Source organism: Morone saxatilis, unplaced genomic scaffold (genome assembly GCF_004916995.1).
Source record: "Morone saxatilis isolate NCDOM2014 unplaced genomic scaffold, NCSU_SB_2.0 Contig7, whole genome shotgun sequence".
In the NCBI taxonomy this organism is placed as follows: Eukaryota; Metazoa; Chordata; class Actinopteri; family Moronidae; genus Morone; species Morone saxatilis.
The window spans coordinates 10,754,755-10,761,197 of NW_023340246.1; positions in this window are offsets into that span (position 1 = coordinate 10,754,755).

Below are 6,443 nucleotides of genomic sequence, written 5' to 3' on the forward strand. Positions count from 1 at the left end.
GTTTGACAGAAAGGATTGGGGGACATGGAGGGTGAGGCAGAGGAGAGGCAATGATAGACAGCACAGACAACTCATTCTGTCTCCATTAGGCAGCAGTGAGCTTTCATAATCAGGCCCAGAGACCAAAGAGAGCATGAGGTGATTCATGCAACCCCAGACCAATTAAAATATGTCTCCATAGTGCCACTACGTCAAATCGAACCATGTACTATGGCAATGAATGTGATAATTGGTTATCATCTATTTAAAGGGCTGTTTCACGTTCTATAAGTCTGTCATCAATAAAAAAAACTATTATCCTTTAAAGCGATTCACTTTCTTATATCAAATCAACTGCAATGGCCAGAGGCAGGGTATGGCTGCAGGAGCTATATGCTTCATCATTCTTTTAACAGGGATGCACAAAGAGTCTGGATTTATGTAACACTGCAGTATCTAACCTGCCTTCTTGCATAGAGACTGAGAGTTCCAGTTATATTTATATTCTAGACTTGTGGATATGTTCAAATCGACATGAACAGCAAGGCTATTCTTGCAGCAGCACATCATTATATATGATAATTTAAGAGCAAAGAAAAGACATTTTTGCCCTTTGAAAAGTTGGCACTATAAACTGATGATTAAAGTTGATATTTTAGATGCAAGAATTTTTTTTCACTGTAACTCTGCTGGAAATACTGCATCTCTGTGTTTTGCTGAGATATAAGTTGGCCAATAAAGCTTAGAATAACAAAACTAGTGAAATGCAAGGCACATTGCGAACTGCTGTTTTTGTCTACTTAATGTATTTTATGCTGGAATTATCTGTTTTAAACAGACGCAACATTTAAGCAAGCAAGATCTTGTTTTTCCTAGATCCTCTTTAGGAAATCTTGTTACAACAAACCAAATATTATAAACAGATTAAACATTAAACACAATAAACAGATTCAATAGGTTGTTGCCAATAAAAATGGGCATCTGAATGAGTCTTAAAGTCCAGATAACATGCTATTTGCAAAGATATACTGATATACAGACCAAATACAAGTACAACTCAGATTTGGCTACTTCCTGATACTGAAATTAGTACTTATAATAATACCATTACAGTTCTAACAGTGACTTTAAAAATAACTTTCGTTTTCATTGGATGTTCCTCACTTTCTGTTAAATGTTGCTAATGTTGTTAAAATATTTCCAGACTGCTGACATTGCTTCTCCTCTGACTCTGATTGGGTGCGGTATCTGAGTAGTTTTATGATTAGAATTACAAGTACATGATACTTGTTATCGGTGCATTCCTGCCCAAACCTCTAAGTCAATGCCGGAAAAGGCTTCACAGATGATAAAATCGGTCCTGGCCTTCTTCCAGTACACCATAGGATTATGAACGGGCGAGATGAAATGTGTTTGTGAAGGCAGACAACACAGAGGATACAATGACAAAGTCACAGATACAGTATCCAACAGACTGTTTCCCGCCCTGAGAAATTCACTTCAAGTCAAACAGTGATTGTAAATACGGCAACAAGTGCAATTTCAGCTGTTTAATATTCTTCAATAAAAAAATTTATTTCTCTCAACAAAATCTTCATTTGGTAGAAGTGCAGTTCATCATGAGCTGCTGGGTTTTGATGATGTCTTTCCATTCAAGGGTACCTTCTTTATAACCTGACATAGCATTTGGTCCACTGGTAACTTATCTCAACATTTACTCAATGAAAACTGTTCTCCAGTAGTAGTACCTCTAAATTCAGGCTCAAATCTCTTTCACACACACACAAACGTTTGTTTTCAGACCTAAAAATAAAGAACCAAAGCAGTGGCGGCATTCTGTGTTGAGTAGAGTCATCCTTAATAAAAAAATAATAATTAGGACTTCCCTGAAACACTTTGGAAAGGTTCAGGCCTCCCCCCAAGTATATTTCTGGCAACAAAATATACTGTATCTGTTGTGCATTTGCTTGAGTTTCCCTCCTCTCCATTTTCCACAGGGACTGACTTTCTTCGCCAAAGCACCAGATCCAAAGCACCGACCTCTGTGATGAACACATCACTGTGCTGCTGTTTATTTATAGAACTAATTCCCACATACGAAGACATCAAACGCACACACATAACACATTTTGAAGACCTCACACTGAACTTACTGTCTTTACACATTCACATACACACGCTCAAACACACTCAGATGCACTGATACGCATACGAGTAGAAGTGAGTGTTTTTAAATTATAGTTCAGTGGGCTCCAGTCGGGGCTTATCGCTGCACACTGACGAAGATGGATCGTCAAGTAATTAAACAACACAATTTGCTGCAACTTAGATAAATTGTTACTGCGAGGGAAGCTTTTCTCATCAGTATGTTCAGAATTAAAACCGTTGTTCTGCACAAAAATCATTGTTCTTACACAGCAGAACAAAGATAAAGAGATGAGCAGGGAGTAACTTTGTACAGGCTGTTTGTATGAAATTGGATCCGATCAGAACATTAAATCAACAGGAAAACATCTCCAAACCAAAATGATACAATGAAAACCACACACACACAAATATAAACAATGAAGAACTTTGTACACAGTAAGTACAGAGTTTGAAGTTATACTAGAACCACAATTCATTTTCACACTGGTTCGCTGAAGCCGATTTTCATAAAAATGATTACATTTAATTATAAATTAATTTTAAGACAAAATATTTTATATGTAACATTAGACAAACACTGTATTTCTCTGTTAAGTGTTTTCTATGTTTTGGCACCAAAGGACCAAATGTGAGCTGACTCTGGTCCATAAATGGCTGCCAGATTTGACAAGGATTTAGGGGCTCAGAAGGCTGAGAATCGGATCCTTTTAGCAATGCTACTCAGACTAGTTTTGGACCAGCTATGGCTCGCTATAATCGGTCCAAGTACTCTGGCAAGTCAGTTTCAGACTGCCGACTAAGTGTGCCAATGCTGGGTGTGCTCTCGCACTTTTGACCACCTGGGCGGACTTATGTTCTCTAACTTTTTCTCTTCAACATCTGACTAAACCTTCTATTCATCAATCATCATACCAACAATCTGTGCAGAGCACTGTTGGATTGTTATAGATCACCATCATCATCTTGAATCAGATCATCCATCATCCAAAACTGCAGAAATGAAGACCGCTGACTCACACACACACACACACACATACACACAGGCATACACGTTTGAATTATGTGGATACAGAGATAGAAACAGCAGAACATTCTTGATGATGAGATGCTGTTTGTTTTCTACAACCAGGCTATTATACAAACACAATGAATGTTACTGTTTAGGCTGACCAACCTTATCCTCGCTGATGCCCCAAAAAGGGCAGTCATCACAAACACGTTTGGATACTATTTTGCTACCATATACACAGAAAATGTGTAGAAAATTAGATTAGATTAGTTTAGATTAGTTACTGTATATTTCCATTGGAAGCAATGATGGATCAGCCATACATTTGCTTTGACTTTTTTATAATTTTACACAGATTTAAAATCATTTAGCTTCAATGAAGTGTTGGAACAAGCAGATTAACATTATTGTTTATCTGTGATGTTGTCACATATATATGGTTTTGCCTTCAATGGAAAACCTGGGTTAACCTGGGATAAAAAGTCAATTGCATTCAACCTTAAAGATGCGCATATAGATAAGAGAAAAAGGGTCATTTAATCACTGAATAAAGTGCAGCTACATTGAGATATGTTTAAAAACGTCCAAAACAACAATGTTGTGCCAAAAAAGAGCATGCAGACTAAAATTCAAATTCAACCAGTCCCTCTGAATTTTGCACAACTTTGCAATTGTGTCCAATCACTGCAAATTCTCCACAAATTTGACCAATTATAGTAGTTTCCTGCAAGTTTCACCAATCATAGCAGCCCCCCATACAAAATGTTGAGCCATATCTCACCAAACTACTAGCAATTTTATTGTTAATGGAACAAGTTGCCTTTGCTTTCGTTCAATTTCATAGCAAAAAAAATGCATAAAAACCAAGCATTTTAGGCCGCAACAATCCCAAAAAAGCATGTGAAATCCTGGAGGGTCTAATTTTATTAATATTAATATTATTTGAAATAAAAAACAAACCTTTTTTTAAATTGCAGGGAGTAAAAGAATGAAGAGTCTTGCTGTCTTTAACGTGATCCCTCAGAAGGCTCAAGGGACTCATGGTTAACAACATAAAGAATGGGCACAGATGCTGTTCGGAAGGAGAGAGTACATCTTCAGTTTACAGCTTAATGGTTTTCTTTTCTCTTGAATGAGTGTGTGTGTGTGAAGTGTATGCTGTAAAATGCTCCTGAGGCCAAAGACACACTCAAAGATTTGACCTTCTCTCTTTACACTATAGGACGCTGGCGCTCCTTTGATGTTTCAGTCAGCTTTCAAGAAAACTCTTGGCCACAGAGAATGAACAATCCCAGTAACACAGACTGTACAAGTATTCAGATTCTTAAGGCGTCTCGGTGGGATTACGGAGAATTAAAGGACGAACACAAAATCTGTCCTAGAACTTTTTTTTCTGTGCCAGAGCAAAAAGAGCTTAATCATTCATTTCTAACAGTTTTTTTTCTCTCCCTCAATCCATGAGGAGATTCAAACCTAAATATCAACAACTTTGATGAAACAGTATTCATTAAGTTTTGTGTCATACTTGTAGGTAGTGTGGGAGTAAAATAATAACCTGCTGCTACATGTTTGGGAAACACCTCAGGGTTTAGCAGCCTAACCACTGGAGAGGGTAAAAATCAATGATGATGAACTGAGACCAATGTGTTATAAAACATACGTATTCAGCCCACTTCTTCTTCACTTGCACACTGAATTTTTTAATGTAATAATACTTTATAGATGACGTTATGGACCACTTATCCTTATCAAGCCTATCATTCATAATCTAATAAGGAGAGGAACTATAAATCATGTATTTCTTAACAGTATGAGGGCAGTGAGGAGAAGTGCGTCTGCAGGAGGCGGATGCTCAAGAGGACTTAAACAAGATGGCTGTTTGACCTTGTGACCTGCTCAAGCACCTTATGACTGAATGACACCAGCACACACACAAAACAAAAGCTTCAGCCACACGTCTCAGTCTTAGTTCACAGCAGCAAACCCTCATTTTTAATTTATTTTCAGCTGGCAAAAGAAAAGCGATCCCTTGGCAAACGGCGCTACCGGACATCATTACATAATAAAGGTTTTGGCTGGAGTATTGTTTTCTTAACTGCTGACATGATTCAGCAGGCTGATTCACACCAAAAGCAGCGCACACTCACTCAACACATTTCTATATCACAGGTATGAAAGTTTTAAAAGGGCAGTACACCAATTTTACACACAAATATCAGTTTAATCCTCAGAATGTCACCATCTTTCACTTTTAGAAAGCAGTGGTGGAAGAAGTAGTCGGATCATTTACTTTAGTAAAAGTACCAAAAGTAGCAAAGTGTGTAAGTAAAAGTCATGCATTTGAAATTTTAAAAGTAAAGTAAAAAAGTACAACAGTACTAGCACCAAATATACTTTAAGTACCTAAAGTAAAAGTATCTCCTTTTTACAGTGTGGCCCATTTCAGATTATATTATTCTATCATAATAACTGATGCATTGATGTGTTCATAACTTTAATGGTGCAGCTAGTAAAAGGTGGAGCTCATTTTATTTACTTTATATTGTGCTGTGCTGATAATGTTTTGTATTAAAAATCTGAATCTGTAAAATAACTGAATGTATCCGATAAATATAGTGCTGTAAAGAAAAGTAGGGGAGTAAAAGTATGAAGTAAAATACAATAGAATTAATCAAGTAAAGTACAAGTACCAATAACTGTGTACAGTACTTGAGTTAATGTACTTAGTTACTTTCCACCACTGTTAGACAGTCTCCAAGTAGCTCCATCGGTCTCAACGTGTGTTACAAGCTATTATGGGAAATGTAGGATCCAGTGGTTTTGTGGCTTGACCCACAGAGGGACAAAAAGGCTCCAAATGCTTGACCATGTCTTTTAGTTGAAATGTGGTCTTTTGTAAATCCCCCTAACTTATGGGAAACGTATATACAAATCTATTATCATACTTCTTCTGATAGTTCTCCTGAAGCGCTGTTTCATAAATTTATCTACAGTAAATACACTCAAACCAGACGCTTTAAAGGAGTGATGACCTATTACTGTGACCTTTGACCTGTGCAGGTGGTGGGCTTTTTTTGTCAAGAGAATATTGTCATACTTAATATAACCTCCTACATTTAAAACAAATACGAGCTCATGACTTTGATGTCCTCGGATCAAGTCTTTTACTGCATTCCTCAAATCTGGACAAAATGTACAGCAGGTAATCCTGCTGCATGTGCACCTTATTCTTGATCTAATATAGCCTTCCTGATTTCACATGACCGCCTATAGGTTACAGACTATAGTGAGGCGCTCTGCTTCTCTA